We start from the raw sequence: 17,238 nt of genomic DNA on the forward strand, positions 1-17,238 counted from the left end.
GCCCCGGCCCCGGCGCCGGCGAGCGGAGGGTTCCGCAGGCCGACCCGCGCTGGGGTCGTTGCTGGCACGGTTCCACCCCCTGTGATAGAGGGTATCCCTGGACTCCATTTTTCCATCTGAATGCTCTTGGTTCTACGGGTCCTCGGGAAATGGGGTGTGGGGGCGGCAGACCTAATCACTTCCGACCCAGGTTTCTGACTTCAGGACGGGGGATACAAGCGATTACCATCATTTCTGACCCAAACCTTGAACTTGTCGCTTCATCGCCCCCCACGCCCCCCCCCCCCCCTCTGCCTCCTTTCCCTCCGGTCTAAAATTGAAATATTAATTTTTCTCTCTCGGTTGAGAAAACTGGATCAGGTATACGTGTGACGTGCGTCCTTCAGTGCTTAGCACGACTCAGACAGCATCACTATGGGTGTGGTTTCTAGAGAGGTACTCCCCTGATCCAGCTGTCATCTGAGGCTCACTCCGCTGAGAGTCTGCCCCTCAGGACTCCCTGCCTCAGGCCTTGACCCAAATGAAAGCCGAGAGAGAGGATGAGATCCTGGAGAGCGGAGGCGAGATGGGAGCAGCGTGTTTGGAATTGCCGCTCCCCTGATAAAAGGTCCGAGGACAGGCTGGAAGACAAGACCATCACTGGATTTATCTTTGCAGATGCCATCCCTGTAGTTCAAGTGAAGTCCGCTTGCCACTTAACAGCAGTGAATCCATTTTCCTGTTTAACACATTACTTATGTTTGAAAAATGAATCCATTACAATAATCATTAATGACGGTGCATAGAAATGTGCCTCTTGGGATGTAAACAGACAACAGGCCCTAAGTTACTCTCCAGCATGCCACCTATTTGCTCTCGTCATAGTTCTGATCAGCTTTGGGACTTATTTATTCATTGTTCTTCAGCTGGCCTGCTTCTTAACTTCATTCTAGCCTCCTTCCAGTGTTGTTCAGAGAGGTCTTTCCCAGTTGTCCTATCTAAATTCCCCCACCCCCACCCCCAATCTTTGTAGTCATCTCACTCTGTTGTTTTCCAAGCCCTTAGGGGTAATATTTAGTTTCTTGTCAGTCTTTCCCCAATGAGCTCCTTTTCTTTACCCTAGCGGGGGGCCTAGAACCTATATCGGGTGTTCATTAAGTGGTTGATGAATGAAGACTACTCGCTAGGGCTCCAGTCATACTTAGGTTAAATCTAAACCCCCCACCATGGCTAGACCAGAGGTACCTAGGTTCAAATTTTGCCCCTTCTCATTAGACATACAACTCTGGGCGACTTGATTTTGAGCTTCTGTTTGCTGATTGTGAAATGGAGACAGTGATTATATTTACTTCATGGGCTGCAGAGTGGTTAATGAAATTCACAAACACATCTAGCAGTGACATGTGCTGGGCACTGCAGTGTTTGCTTTATGAACATTTTCAATTCCCACAACCACCTGGTGAAGTAGAAACTATCATATTTTTTTATTATTATTTTAGAGATATTTTATATTTAGAAGTATCATATTGATGTGGAAGTTGAAACTCAAAGAAATTATCATATGTTGGTTCAAAAGGCTGGATTTAAACCTTGGGAGTCTAGCTCCAGACCTAGAAACTTGAGTAGCTTTAACAGTATCTAAAGCCCTCAGGTACAGGCAAACAGTGTGTACCGGTGAGGCTCAGCTGTTATCATTATTGGAATTATCTAATAATATTATCAGTATTGGAATTATTATTTTTATCCAACTTTTCGAACATCTCAAAGCACTTACTGTCAGCTCGTCACAGTCCACGTGAGATTATTATTTTTTGTGTCACTCTCCATTGGCTTCACATATAGGAGGCTTTTCCCTCCACACCTTTGTATTCTGTCAAAGGCACCATTTACTTCTCTCTTGAGCCCAGCACAGAGCTCATTTCTCAAGACATACTCAGTGATTCTGGCCTTGAGTCTCTCTGGACTTTTGTCACTAATCAAGCTGTAGACTCTACTTTCAGTAGGTGTACGGCCACCCTACCATCTCTGTTTGACTTTCTAGGCATTGGTATCATTTGAAGATGTGGCCGTGACCTTCAGTAGGGAGGAATGGGGACAGCTGGACCTGGACCAGAAGACCTTATACACCTCCTGGTATACCAGGAGGTGATGCTGGAGACTTGTGGCTTCCTGGTCTCACTGGGTAAGGCCTCATCTCTCTCCCATGTTGGACCCACAATCTCACTCATTCCATCCTCTCTCTGTAAGCATGGCTGGTAGAGAAGACTTCAGCAACCCACCTTCCCTTCTCCCTACAGCCTCAGCATGTTCTGATATAACCTCCTCTTGCTTGGTTTCCCTGTGTGTGTGTCAGGGATTATTGTATAAGAAACAGTTCTTCTCCACGCTTTTACCCAAGTGTCCAGCACAAGCGGGCCTCCTTCTGATGTCCTTTTTCCAGATTCCCATAAGAGGAAAATGATTGCTTGAGCTTGATTGGGTCAACTGTCCCCCCAGCCCAGTTAGCAGGACCTGTGGATAATGGGAGGTTCTCCAAGAAAGGGGTGAATCAGTCAGACCAGAAGGTTGGTCATCATTGCTACTGGTTCTAAGAAACACAATCTCAGTTAAAAAACTTCTTTGGCCCCTGGTAGCTGCATAGTTATCCCTTATTTCCCAAGGCCTATGCCTTGTTTCTCTGCTTCTACAGGAGTTAATTTTAGAGGATGCACAGACACATTTTCAAATGGCAGTGATGGGCATCTGAGAAAGCTATTTCTCTTTCCTTTCATGCCTCTTGATTGTTGTTGAGAGAGTCTGGGCTTTGTGCTACATCTTTAACACCCCCGTGGCTGTTGGCTCATTTCCCTTCAGCAGACAGAACAGCAGCAGGGCTCACAAACTTGAGCAGGCAGCAGTAGCTTGCTGGGACTACGATTATTTTGATCTTACCATATTTTTATAGTATTCTTTCATTTAGCTCAACTGAATTAATATCTTTGAACTACTTAGAAATAAAACTGGGAACATAGTAAATGCTACATGTATATTTCTTATATAAAATAAATTAATAAATCTCAAATGTTCTTCCACGTAAATCTTAAACGTCCAGTTTACCCAGAAAGCAGTCTGAATACAAATTGAATGGAAGCCTGAGGTCTCCCTTTTCCCCGATGTCCAAATAGTTACCTCTGACAGGGCTCTCCCAGCATCATATCCATATAGTCTCTCCCAGGAGGTCAGTCATCATGGCAGTAAATACTGCGTTATTTTATCACAATTGTGATTAGTCTTTGAAAAGAAAAATATGGGGAATAGTATTCCGGGTGCAGGGATGAACACAAGCCAAGTGTCTGGTGGGCAGTGAGCTCAGATCCTTAGAGACTTGGTGAAACTCACAGCCTGTGGTTCAAGCAGGAGAACCTGAAGATTCTCCCAGAAAAAAAAAAAAAATGTAAACTGGATTGCGTTTTCGTCATCATGCTGTGAGTTCTCTCTCCACTTGAGGCTCAGCTCCTGGCCACATTCGTTTCCAGTCAGATGAGTTGTCTCCGCCAGGCCTGACTTCAGCAGATTTGATAGATTTGTCTTGACACTAAAATGCCAAGATCAGGTTCTGCTCTTCCACACACCTAAAGCTGAGGGACGGAGAGGAAACTACACCTGGTAGTGAGTTCCGACTGTTGGGGATCTCCTCTCTCCGAACCCTGAGAAAGAAAATACCTACAAAGAAAGAGTCCTGGTGGCTAATTGGGCTGAAATTTCAAAACAGAACCTAGCACCTATTCCTGAACAGGGGTCTCTCACACAGGCCCCATTTCAGGAAAGGCCTGTACTAAACTGTCTGCCAACTGCACTGCACTGAACCGCCTGCCTGCACTGCGTTTCTCCTGGCTGAGCCAACCCCTGTAAAGGAGTTCCTGGAATCCCATTTCAACCAGTAGAACTGAGACTTTCCCCATCCAATCCGAGCTGTGCAGCTATATCCTCCTTAGCATCTTCATTGACCAACCAGAGTGACTCCATTCTAACCAGTCAGGACAGTGCTTTTGAGATCAATCAAACTGTGAGATTTGGAGTCCTCAGGGACTAGGGGTGGGGACTTCTCTTTATATTAGTCAGCTCCCCCAGCTCTGTGATTCCCCTGTTGGAGCTATAACCCAGGTGCTGTCTTGGCTAAGCGGAAGGCCAAAACAGACCAGTGCTGTTCTGTGTGACTGGAGCCGTCTAGCTAGAGAGGAGCTGAGCTGCCTCATCCCCAGAGCACCTTGTCCCCGAGGCTGCTTCACAGCCATGCTGTTCCACAGCTCTGTTGTATCATAATTAAGCTGTATCACAACAGCTATTTGCACTGAATAAAGTCTCCCCCTTTACTGCACCCCAAACTGGGGACTCCTTTTGGCCTTGAGTTGGTGCCAATAACCATCAGTAGATACCCATGACAGAAGAAAGGGGAGCAGGAAGACGCTGATGGAAAGAGTCAACATCCGGAGGTTCACGGATTTCTTTAAAGAACAATACAGCATTTCATTTGAGCAGGAAATATATCTAGACTTTAACTTCCTTTGTCTGCACCATAAAAAGGAGCAGGAAAGGGAATGGGGTACAGGAGAACTGGCCATTATTTGAGAAGATAAAAACCATCTTCCTCCATAGTGCTGACAGTATTTCTACATACCCCATCTTTCTCAGCTCTTGGTTCAGAGGTTAGAACTGTGCCCACCACATCACCTGCTGACTCTTGGCTGGAGTCCTCTTCGGCGTCTGCTTCCTCCTCAGATTTAACTTTGCAGATCCCTTCACTATGTTCGTGATTTACTCATTACACAAATACTTTGTTAAAGTGCTAGAGATACAACAGGAAATAAGTTTACTGCATTTAAGAAACATACGATACAGTAAAATATTATCATTATTACTAGCACATAAAAAGAATTTACTTCGTACCTGGTGAATCTACTGAAAATGAGAAATGATACATCAACAGACATTTGGTAGGAGACTGAGAATTCCAGAATGACCAAAATAAAAATAAAATAAAAAATAAACCCCTCAGCTTGAGGAGGAGAATGGAGAAGGAAGAACAAAGACAAAATCCCCAGAAACGCCACCAAGCAGTGAGAAAAGTGGCCAGAAGTGGGATATTGCCACACCCTGGACATAGTGCTTAGAAACTCAGGAAATTTAGGAAAGCAATTTCTTGCTGTAATTCTGCCTGGCTCATTCTGCAAATTTCAGCATAACCATTTACTTCTCCGTCATTTTTTTACCTCTGTACCAATCTAATGTAATGCAGGTGGGTATTGCGAACATGAAATTTTGCACAAAAAATTGCATTGAGAACTGCAAAGTGGTATATAAATGGGAAAAGATAAATATTTTTAAAAGTCCCTCCTGACACTGCTGAATTCCTCCATCCTCCAGGTACCTTTTTTCTTGAATCTCAGCTCACTGGGTCCACCAGCAGCTGAGCTCTGCCCAGGTCACATGGCAGTTGTGGAGGGTGCTTCATTGAGCAAACACTCTGCAGAAGAGAACCATCACACTTCAGGCTCTCAAGCAGCCCGAGGTGGAGGTGAGGAGGCACCATTTCCGATCGGGGAGCACAGATCATGGAGCATCATCACTGAGCACCTGCCTGAAGAACTGCAATTTCTGTCTGAGGAGTTGGCATTTGACTTGGGTCTTTGAAGCATTTTGAATATGAGGTAACACTTTCTCGGTGTTTCACATTTTCACCTTTGCCCTGACTTCACTATAACCCAGAGGCCCCTGTGGTCTGAGGGTTTGCATTCCAGGAGGCCCCTGGGCGTGGGCTTTATGTCCTTCTCTGTGCACATGAGGTGGCGTGACACTGTATTATACGCACAGCTCCATTCATACACAAGGTTCTAAGAGCGTGGAATGAGCTGGGCTCAGCGATTCTCAACCTTGCCTACACATTAAAATAGAGGAGATTTTAACAATCTGGACCCAAAGATTGTTAAAATCAGAATCTCAGGGGTGGGCTTGCCCTTGTATTGGGAGTTTTTAAAGCTTCTGGGGTGATTCTAACTAGCAGAGGAGGGTGAAAACCACTGAGCTGGAGTGCCCCGCAAACTTCAATGTGCACACAAATTGCTTGGATCTTGACAAAAAGTAGATTTTGACTCAGCAGGTCTGGGTTTGGGGCATGAGATTCTGCTTTTCTAAGTTTCCAGGCGATGCTAATGCTGTGTGCAGGTAACCAGACCACAGTGGCAGAAAGGAGCTGCAATGCTGGCAGTGCTCCCACCCGACAAGGATTGCTGTTCGTCCGCCCTCTGATGGTCAAAACCTCCCTAGCAGCATCCAGGAGAGAGGAGCTGATGTGAGAAGCCTCCTCTAATGGATGTAATTTTTGGAGCCACCGACGTCTTCATTTCAGCCATGTAACCTAAGCAGAGCCGGGCCAAACCTCCCTGGACTCCTGACCTATAAAACTGTGAAATAATAAATGGGTATTGTTTAAACTGATACATTTTTAGAAATTTGTTTTGCAGCAATAGGAAACCAACACAGGGAATTTGACAGGCTTTACAACAGCAGGAAAGATGAGAATCCTGAGCCCCCAGGCTTGGCCAGCAACCCTGCACCATGTCTCTTCTCTAGTCCAGGCAGACGTATTTTTCAAAGATGCATCTAGTCTCATGTGCCCTACTTACCATGTGACCGGAGACTCTTCCATCAAGATATGAGATCTTCGGCCCCTCCCCTTGAATCTAACAGACCTGAGACTATGGTGGGAGTGACACTGGGTGGCTTTTGAGGCTAAATCATAAAAGATGATACGCCCTGCCTGGCTTTCTCTCTCAGGAAGATCCTCCTTGGAACCCAGGCACCGTGCTGTGAGGAAGCTCTAGCAGCCACATAGAAAGGCCACCTTTGGATGTCCTGGCCACAGCTCCAGCTGAGACCCAGCATCCATTGCCGACATGTGAGTGAGAGAGCCTTTAGAAGATGCCAGCTGCCTGTCTTTAGCTGCCTCAGCTGATGCCGAGTGGAGGAGACATCAGCTGTTCCCTGTCTAAATTGCAGATTTGTGAGCCAAATAAATGTTCTTTTAAACCACTAAACTTTGGGGTGATTTGTTATGTGGCAATAGGCAACGGGGACATTCTCATACTCTCTCCAGAGGACAATACACTGAATTTGACGAGGTATGGGGGTGGAGATGAGGAAACTCTGGTTTTAATTAATTACAGTTGAGTGACTTATTTTTCATTAATTACTATTTTTAAAAGATGGTCTCCTTAGAGATTAAGTCCAATGCTTATGACCTATTAGAAAATCGGCCCAAAAAAGTTTTAGAAAGATTGATATTTTTATAACTTTTCTTCTTTGCCATTTAATTCATTTAAAAGATTGTCTCCAACATCCTCAGATCTCTCCCCTTGAAACAGCAATAAGCTGAACATCTAAAACTCAACAGAAAACACCCAAATTGCACACCAGCACGTCTGAGCATGAGATCCGCACGTAAGAACTACCACACGTCAGACCCCGGTGTGTTGGGTGGTGGACTGGGAGAAATGAAGCTGCCTCTTGCAGCCGCCGGAGCTCCTTGCAGGAGGAGGGGGAGGAGTGATGGTGCGGTGACTTATCTGATCAGCCCTGACGGAAGTGCCAGGACTTCTGCACAGCTGGCAGCAGGGCCCAGTCATCAGGGCAGAAAGCAGAGAAGCAGGATGGGACCGCAGAGAAATAACAGTTGATTTTTACTGGCCGCAGTTACGAGCCACAGCCCCCAATTCCCAACCCAGAGGGCCCCACCCCACATACCCTCTGAGACCGATCACTGTGGAGCCCTAGGGGAATCTGAGCAACCACTACTGAAACAGTTTGCTAACACTGACGGGGACTGAAACTGAGAGTAGCAAGTGTGATTAAATTTCTACAAGAAAATTAAAAAAAAAAACATTATTTAGGCTTTACGTAAAGCAGGGATCCAAAAGGCTTCGACGCCACCTACTGGAAACCAAAGGAAAAGTGCCTTCTTTGCAGCAGGCTAAAGAGAGACCTTAATAATAAATCTTCTTTTTGGAAAAACAGTAGAACTGAAATATATAACATAAAACAAGAACTAGAGGCAAAATCCACAAAAGCCAACTGAAATAAAGAAAACAGAAACATAAGGACAAGGAAGCAATGGAAACACTGAGCTACCAGAAAGCAAAAGATGAAATGGCTATAAGAAGATCTCTTATTTCAATAATCACCCTAAATGTAAATGGACTGAACTCACCAATAAAAAGGCACAGAGTTGTCTACGGCCATGCCACCTGAACAAGCCCGATCCTATCATCTTGGAAGCTAAGCAGGGTCGGACCTGGTTAGTACTTGGATGAGAGACCACCTGTAGGAGTAAAAAAATAAAAAATAAGGGATTATAAGATGACAAGGTCCTTGCAATCTGTGAGGTCAGCCAAGGGTTGCCTCTCCTAAAAAAAAGAAAAAAAAATTTTAAAAGGCACAGAGTTGCAGAATGGATCAAAAAACAAAACCCAACCATATGCTGCCTCCAGGAGACACATCTCAGTTCCAAAGACAAATATAAACTCAAAGTGAAAAGGTGGAAAATGATATTTCAAGCAAATGGCATTCAGAGAAAAGCGAAAGTAGCAGTACTCATATCAGATGAAATACACTTCAAAATAAAAAAGGTAAAGAAAGATACTGAGGGACACTTCATAATGGTAAAAGGAATCATGCACCAAGAAGACATAACACTTATTAATATCTATACTCCCAATCAGGGAGCCCCGAAATATGCAAAGCAATTACTAACAAAACTAAAGGGAGAAACAGACCAAAACACTATCGTAGTAGGGGACCTAAATACTCCACTGTTGGATATGGACATATCATCCAATCAGAAAATCAATAAGGAAATAACATCCTAAAATTACACATTAGACCATCTGCACATAATTGACATTTACAGAGCCTCTCATCCCAAAACAGCCTTTTATACATTCTTCTCCAGTGCACACAGAACATTCTCAAGGATTGACCACATATTGGTACACAGAGATAGCCTCAACAAATGTAAGAGGTTGAAATCATACCAACCATATTCTCTGATCGTAATGCTTTGAAACTATTCTCTGATCATAATGCTTTGAAACTGCAAAAAGAAATCAGGAAGAACCACAAATACATGGAGATTAAACAACATGCTACTGAAGAATAACTGGATCAGAGAAGAAATGAAAAGAGAGATCAAGAGATACATAGAAACAAATGATAATAATAGCACAACATATCAAAACTTTCGGGACATGGCAAAAGCAATCATAAGAGGAAAGTTCATATCATTACAGTGTATCTCCAAAAACAAGAATGAGCCCAAATAAACAATCTAACGCTTCATCTTAAAAAACTAGAAAAGGAAGAACAAGTGAGGCCTAAAGTCAACAGAAGGAAAGAAATCATCAAAATTGGAGCAGAAATAAAAGAAATCATAAAAAAAATAGAAAAAATAAATACAACAAAGAGCTGATTCTTTGAGAAAGTTAATAAATTTGACAAACCCTTGGCTAGACTCACTAAAGAAAAAAAGAGAAAGGACACAAATAAACAAAATCAGGGTTGAAAGAGGGGAAATTATGACTGACATTGCAGAAATACAAAGGCTCATACAAGAATACTATGAAAAAGTATATAACACCAAATTTAATAACCTAGAAGAAATGGACCAGTACTTAGAAAAAATATAATCTTTCTAGACTGAATCAAGAATATCTGGAAAATCTAAATAGACTGATCAGCAGTATGGAAATTGAAACAATCATAAAAAACCTACCAAAATGTAAAAGTTCAGGACCAGATAGTTTCACCAGTGAATTCTACCAAACATTCAAAGAAGATTTAATACCTATTCTCCTCAAAATCTTCCAAAAAATCGAAGAAGAGGCAATACTTCCCAACACATTTTATGAGGCCAATATTACTCTGATGCCAAAAACCTGGTAAAGATAACACAAAAAAAGAAAACTACAGACCAATATCTCTCATGAACACAGATGCAAAAATCCTAAATAAAATACTAGCGAACCAAATACAGCAACATATTAAAAAGATTATACACCACAATCAAGTGAGCTTCATCCCAGAGGCACAGGGACAGTTCAACATATACAAATCAATTAATGTGATACACCACATAAACAAATTTAAAAATAAGAATCATATGATCATATCAATGGGTGCAGAAAAGACTTCAACAAGATACAGCATTCATTTATGATCAAAACACTTAACAAAATTGGTATAGAAGAAAAGTATCTTAACATAATAAAAGCCATATATGACAAACCCTCAGCCAACATTATACTTAATGGTGAAAAACTAAAAACCTTCCCTCTAAGATCAGGAACAAGGCAAGGCTGTCCACTATCACCACTGTTATTCAATATAACATTGGAGGTCCTAGCAAGTGCAATCAGGCAAGAGAAAAATATAAAAGGCATCCAAATAGGAAACAAAGAAGTCAAACTATCACTATTTGCAGATGACATGATTCTCTACATAGAAAACCGTAAAGACTCTCCAAGAACACTACTAGAAATAATAAGCAAATACGGTAAATTCTCTCCATACAAAATCAACATTCAAAAATCCATAGCGTATCTATACTGTAATAATGAAGCATTAGAAAAAGAAGTGGAAAAAATAATTCCTTTTGCAATTGCAACAAAAAGAATAAAATACTTAGGAATAAATTTAACGAAACATGTGAAGGACCCATATAATGAAAACTACAAGACTTTATTAAAAGAAATCTAAGAAGATACAGAGAAATGAAAAGATGTTCCGTTTTCATGGATTGGAAGAATCAACACATTTAAAATGACCATATTACCTAAAGCATCATACAGATTTAATGCAATCCCCATCAAAACCCCATCGGCATTTTTTAAAGAAATAGAACAAAAAATCATCAGATTTGTATGGAAGCACAAAAGACCCCGAATTGCCAAAGCCATCCTGAGAAAAAAGAATGAGGCTGGAGGCATCGCTCTGCCCAACTTTAAACTATACCACAAGGCAACAGTAATCAAAATGGCATGGTACTGGCAGAAAAATAGACACACGAACCAGTGTAACAGAATCGAGAGTCCAGAAGTAAACCCATATTTATATGGGCAAATGATTTTCAACAAAAAAGCCAAAACATACAGTGGAGAAAGGAAAGTCTCTTCAAGAAATGGTGCTGGGAAAATTGGAAGGCCGCCTGCAAAAGAATGAAACTAGACTGTTGTCTATCACCACACACCAAAATTAACTCAAAATGGATTAAGGACCTGAATGTAAGACCTGAAACAATAAAACGCATAGAAGAAAACATAGGAACTAATCTTAAGGACCTTGTATTTTATGAATTTGACCTCAAAGGCAAGTGAACTAAAAGCTAAAATAAATGAATGAGACTACATCAAATTAAAAAGCTACTCAGCAAAAGAAATTGTCAACAAGGTAAAAAGACAACCGTCTGAATGGGAAAATAAATTTGCAAGCAACACCTCTGATAAGAGTCTAATATCCAAAATATACAAAGAACTCATACGACTCAATAATAACAACAACAACAAAAAAAAACTGATCCAATCAAAAAATGGGCAGAGCACCTGAACAGACACTTCTCCATAGAGGACATACAAATGCCCAACAAATATATGAAAAAATACTCAATATCTCTAGCTATTAGGGAAATGCAAATCAAAATCACCATGAGATACCATCTCACACCTGTTAGAATGGCTATAATCAACACGACAAGTAATAACAAAGGTTGGAGAGGATATGGAGAAAAAGGAACCCTCATACACTGCAGGTGGGACTGCGAATTGATACAGCCACTATGGAGAACAGTATGGAGGTTCCTCAAAAAAACTAAAAATTGATCTACCACATGATCCAGCAATCCCTCTACTTGGTATTGACCCCAAAGATTTGAAAACCCATACCCATAAAGATATTTGCACACTGATGTTCACAGCAGTATTATCCATGGTGGCCAGGACATGGAAGCAATCGAAGTATCGTACGATAGATGATTGGCTAAAGAAGCTGTGGTACATATATACAATGGAATATTACTCAGCCATAAGAAGAGATAAAATACTGCCATTTGCGACAACCTGGATGGACCTCTAGATAATCATGCTAAGCAAAATAAGCCAGACAGAAAAAGTTGAAAATCACATGATATCACTTATATGTGGGATATAAACCTAAAAGCAACAAATGAACAGGACAAACAAACAGACTCAGGGACATGGACAATGGACTAGTGGTTACCAGAGGGTAGAGGATCGAGGAGGAGGGGAGAGGTAGACGGTGTAAAGGGTGTCAAATACAGGGAGTTTGGGGGAGGATGCAGTGGGTAAAGGGGATCAAATATATGGTAGCTGAAGGAAACTGGACTTTGGGTGGTAAACACACAATAGAACATACAGATGTCAAGTGATAACGTACCTGAAAATTATATAATTGTATTTACCAATGTTACCCCAATAAACTTAATAAAAAACAAAAAAAAGATCGTCTCCTTAAATAGTTCTCAAGAACAGTCTAGACCAGATGAAGGGAAGTGTAACTTTATGTATTTTTCTCCAGGTACCGTCTCATTCGTGGGAGGCAGACTTCTAACGGGGCCTCCTCCAATGATCCCCATCTCCTGTTATTCGAGCCTTTGGATAATTTCCTTCCCTTCAATGTGGCTCTGACTTCCTGACTTCTAAACAACAGAATATAGCAAAGGGAATGGGATGCCAGTTCCACAATTAGGTTACGAAAGACTGTGGCCTCTGTCTGCTAGCAGACTCTGTTGCCTTTGTGGCTGGCACAGTTTGCTGACACGAGCTGCCATGTTGGAGAAGAGGACCTTATAGCAGCGTCTGGCTGACAGCCAGTGAAGAACTGAGGCCCTCAGTCCAATGGTATATGAGAAACCGCTCCTTCCCAGTTGAGCCATGAGAAGAGACATCAACCCCCACTGGCATCTCGGGAGAGACCCTGACCCAAGCAAGAGAGCTGGCTAAGCTGTTCCTGGACTCCTGACCTACAGAAACTCAGAGATAAGTGTGTATTTTTCTAAGCCACTAAATTTTGAGGACAAGTTGTTATGCAGTAATAGATAACTGATGTATCACCCTTCTCCTAGCTGACTGTGTGTCATTTTTTAATCAGAATCCACATAGACCAGGGTTCTCACCTGAGTGTGCCAGCCGGAGTATTTCAGTTCCAGACTGGCCACTGGCTTCTTTCCTGGTGTCTGTAACTGTGTTTGTTGAGCTGATTTTGGAACAATTGACTCCATGCCTCACCCCTATAAATCTTCTCCCCTGGAGTCTGTGTCAGATTCTGTCAGATCAGGTAAAGCCTCAGGCACACACTTCACTCCTGAACCTTGCAAATTCTTGTACTCTCCCTCTGGGCCAGGCAGTCTTGGGCCCTACACGACAAGTGACTTCCTCAGGATGTATTGGCTCTTTCTGTGGCAAGAACCACTTCCTCCAAGTCATGAACTGTCTCTCATTGAGCTCCTGCCTCTCTTTCTCTGGCAGTTCTGGACCCTGATCGAAGGCCACTTATGCTTCTCCACACTGAAATCTGAGAAGTGTTACTCAGTGAGACTGATGGAGGAATTCTTGATTAGAACAGGCCAGAGGGCAAGAGGAGCAAAACTGGGACTCTGGAAAAAGAACTTTTGGAAGCAGGATAGTAAAAGTTGGGGCCACCTGGGTATTTCTGCTGGGCCTCCCTGCCTCCCCTCTCTGCTCCGACTTCTACCCACTTATATTATGTCACAACTTAAGTTGTTTCCCTCAGACAGTTTGTCTTCATACTCCAGATCCTTCCTTTTGTCTTCACATATTACATTCTTAATTTACATTCTGTAAACCAGAACCAAGTGATATGTACCAAGAAAAGCGGACTTGCTTTGATTCTCAAGTACCGGAGAAAAGAGCATTTTCCCAGGACTTTTGGGTTTACATCTGCAATGGTTTTCAGGACCAGCCATAGAAGAGGATGTTTTCTATACTCTGGAGCTAGGCATCCTGTACTTACCACCTAGTTACCATCTCACGCTATGAAAAAGGATTCAGCAAGACTAGTTTTGTAACCACCACACAGACAGCTGCAATCAGAGCCGTGGTGTCTTCTCCATCAGAGGCCCCCAGCTGAAGAGAGACTCTGAGAAACGTCAATGCACACTGCTCTGTGAGGAAATGGTCTGAGCGAGTTCTTCTGTGAGAAACAAGGGAAATGGGGGGCATGCAGTACAGAGGTTCCTGTGATGCAATAAAACATCACAGGCAACAGAAAATAGTGGTTTTTAGGAGATGCATTAGCGGATCTGTGTGCTAATTTTTTTGTGCATTTAACAAATATTTATTGAGTATCTACTAGGTATCAGACACTGTCTTAGTGTTGCAGAAAAGTTGTAAAAATCAGACCGGCAAGAAACCAAGCAGCACTCAGAGAGTTGGAGAACTCAGGTTTATTATGCCAGCGGTCCCAGAGGAGCTAGTGCTCTGAAGATCTGGGCTGCTATAGACAACCTATTACTCAGACATAACCATGGATATGAAGAAGTTAAAGGACTATGCTGTTTAAGTTGTGTATAGGAATTTTTGATCTTGTTTCTGCAACATTTCTGGAGGCCCCAGCAAGATTCCAACCAGGCCCCAGCTAGATTCCAACCTTTGAGCCGCTGGACTGGTAGCTCAGCCAGGCAGGGGCGGAGGGGCTCTGAGATGAACGAGGAGGCGAACCATCTGATGGTAATTCCGGGTTCTCTTTCGCACCAGTGCCCCGACTCCCAGGACAGCCAAGACCTTGACCGGACTCATAGGAGGGATGGACTACCTCACTAGGAGTAGCTGCAGGATAAGGTAAGGCCCCGGGACTCAGCCCCCTAGTCAGATCCCATCCCCGAATGGAATAGGAGCTTGATCACCTCCTAGTCTTCAGTTAGAAGACACACGTCAGGGTCTTCCCAGTGGGGGAAGACATCAGGGTCTCCCTAGCAGGGGAGATAGCAGGGTCTTCCTAGGAAGGGAAGACATAGGTCAGGGCCTTCCAAAATGGGGGAGGCAATGTTTTAACCTGGTGTGTGAATGAGTGAGTGAATGGGCAGTCTGGCTGGCTTGACTCAGTCAGGAATTTGTGGCTCCATGTCTGGGCACCCTTAAGGTCTCCTAAAGGCAATGGATCCAAGTGGGCTCATCTGCGACGCTGTATTGTATGGCATATGATCTAGGGCAGCATTGGACTAGTGTCTGATAGTAAGTTACAAAGCTGAGTTCACTACAGCCAAGCGTCTCCTAAGCTCCTTTGGAACACAGCCAGATGAGCACCTGAGTGGTCTCCTCTCTGGAGGAGGCACCCACCCTTGTTTGTCTTTGCGTCACCAACACAGAGTGGGATACACGGTGGGGGGCAATTAATTGATGATTCGGCTTAAGAATAGTCTATCTCCAAACAGCCCTTTTGACATAGGGGCCCTCTGTAGAATTATTTTCTTGAAATTTTAAGGTCTATATTCACCCTCCATTAGGAAGTTCCCTAAAGCAAATATGGGGGAAGTTTCCTCTAAGCCACCTGTCTTAAATTGTATGTTGAAAAAAAATTTTTTTAAAGGCTTCTCAGGGGATTACAGGGTCAAGTTGACCCCAGGAAAACTTCGTACTCTATAGGAGCTTGAGTTGCCTGACTCGGGAAAGAACAAGGAAGAGCCAGCAAAAGACCTCCAATTTATTTTAGCCAACTTCTGTACTATCATTGAAAAGGACCGCATTCTAACAGTGGCCTGTCAGGAGGCAGATGAGGCCTTTGAACCCCCAGGGCCATCCCCCTGGAACAGAGGTAGTACCTTTAGCTGATCCTGATTGGAATTATAATACCCAAGAGGGAATGGCTAGATGTGCCAAATTTCTAGAGACCCTCATGGGTGAAAGAAAAAAAAAAATACAAAAGCCGTGAAGTTTAGAACTCAAGAAAAGTATGAGAACCCAGCCAGCTTTTTAGCCAGCTGGAAGAATCTTTTAGGAGGTATACTAATGACCCCACTTCCCCTGCAGGGTTAGCTTTGTTATGCCAGCATTTTATTAGCCAGTCAGCCCCTGATATCGGATGCAAGCTTCAAAAGCTGCAAATGGGGCCACAGACTAACCAAATACTATATATTGCCTTCATGGTCTATAACACTTGAGATCTTGAAGAGGGAAAAAGAGAACAGAATAAAGAAAAATGACAAGCCAGGATTATGGCTGTTGCAATTGGCCAGGCCCTTGGTACCCGACAAGCGTCCCTTAAGAGACCAGGGAATAAGGAGACATTGAGTTCTTGCTTCAAATGCAAGAAAGTAGGACATTGGGCAAAGGACTGTACCTAAAAGCCCCCAAACTCCTGCCGCACATGCAAAGAAACCAGTACTAATCCCTGGCATTGGAGAGTTGACTGTCCATGCTCCCAGAGAGGAGGGCGGCCAGCCAACACCCTAGTAGCCCAGGACTGGGAACTGTGTGACTGAAGAGGCCCGGGGCCATCTTCACCGTCCTTGTCTGGGAATGTGGTCATCACTATCGAGGAACCTCAGGTAATTCTGGACATAATGGGTAAGCAACCTATTCTGTTCTCCCTGCATTTGCGGAAAAACCCTCCTCATGAACTATGATTATCATAGGAGTAGAAGGAGAAGGCAAGGTCATCCATTTTACTCCACCACTGACCTGCCAATCTGAAGATCACATCTCACGGCAGGAGTTTTTAATAGTTCCAATCTGCCCAGCTCTCTTGTTAGGGCGGGATATTTTAACTAAATGAGGAGCAATATTATACCTCGGGTATAGACCCCCCCAGACTTTTAATGTTTCAAGAATATCTATATTTGTCTGTGTTAAATATAATATGGTGGTTCAATTAAAATTCTAATTATGATGGAAAGGAAAATGTTTTTGGTAACAGAAGGTATAAAGTATGGAGATTTATTTTGAAGAGAATTGAAGGAAAGGTGTTTGTCATAAAGTTGGTTATTTCTGAATGAGTGGGGAGAGGCAAACTGAAGGAATGAGGAAAGTGGTAGAAGGTTTGTGAAGAGAAATCTTGAGAGAAATTTTATGTGATTAAGCTAAATAAGATTGGAAATTTAAATGCCAAAAGTAAGCTAATGCAAAATTTTTAATGTTTTTAGACTATTGGTCTGCTACTGATGGTATGGAAAAGTTTTCTGAGTAGGAAACAAAGACTCTG

The 17,238-nt window shown here is 42.9% G+C and overlaps 1 long non-coding RNA gene across 1 annotated transcript; it reads left to right on the forward strand.

Moving 5' to 3' along the window:
- The first annotated feature begins 2,023 nt into the window (after positions 1 to 2,023).
- On the forward strand, positions 2,024 to 7,052 carry LOC120592436 (uncharacterized). The gene is made up of 2 exons (XR_005650117.1): positions 2,024 to 2,161; positions 5,383 to 7,052. It is a non-coding gene; the product is annotated as an uncharacterized LOC120592436 (long non-coding RNA).
- The last annotated feature ends 10,186 nt before the right edge of the window (positions 7,053 to 17,238 follow it).

The sequence above is a fragment of the Pteropus medius genome, unplaced genomic scaffold (assembly GCF_902729225.1).
Source record: "Pteropus medius unplaced genomic scaffold, Ma_sr-lr_union100, whole genome shotgun sequence".
NCBI lineage: Eukaryota > Metazoa > Chordata > Mammalia > Chiroptera > Pteropodidae > Pteropus > Pteropus medius.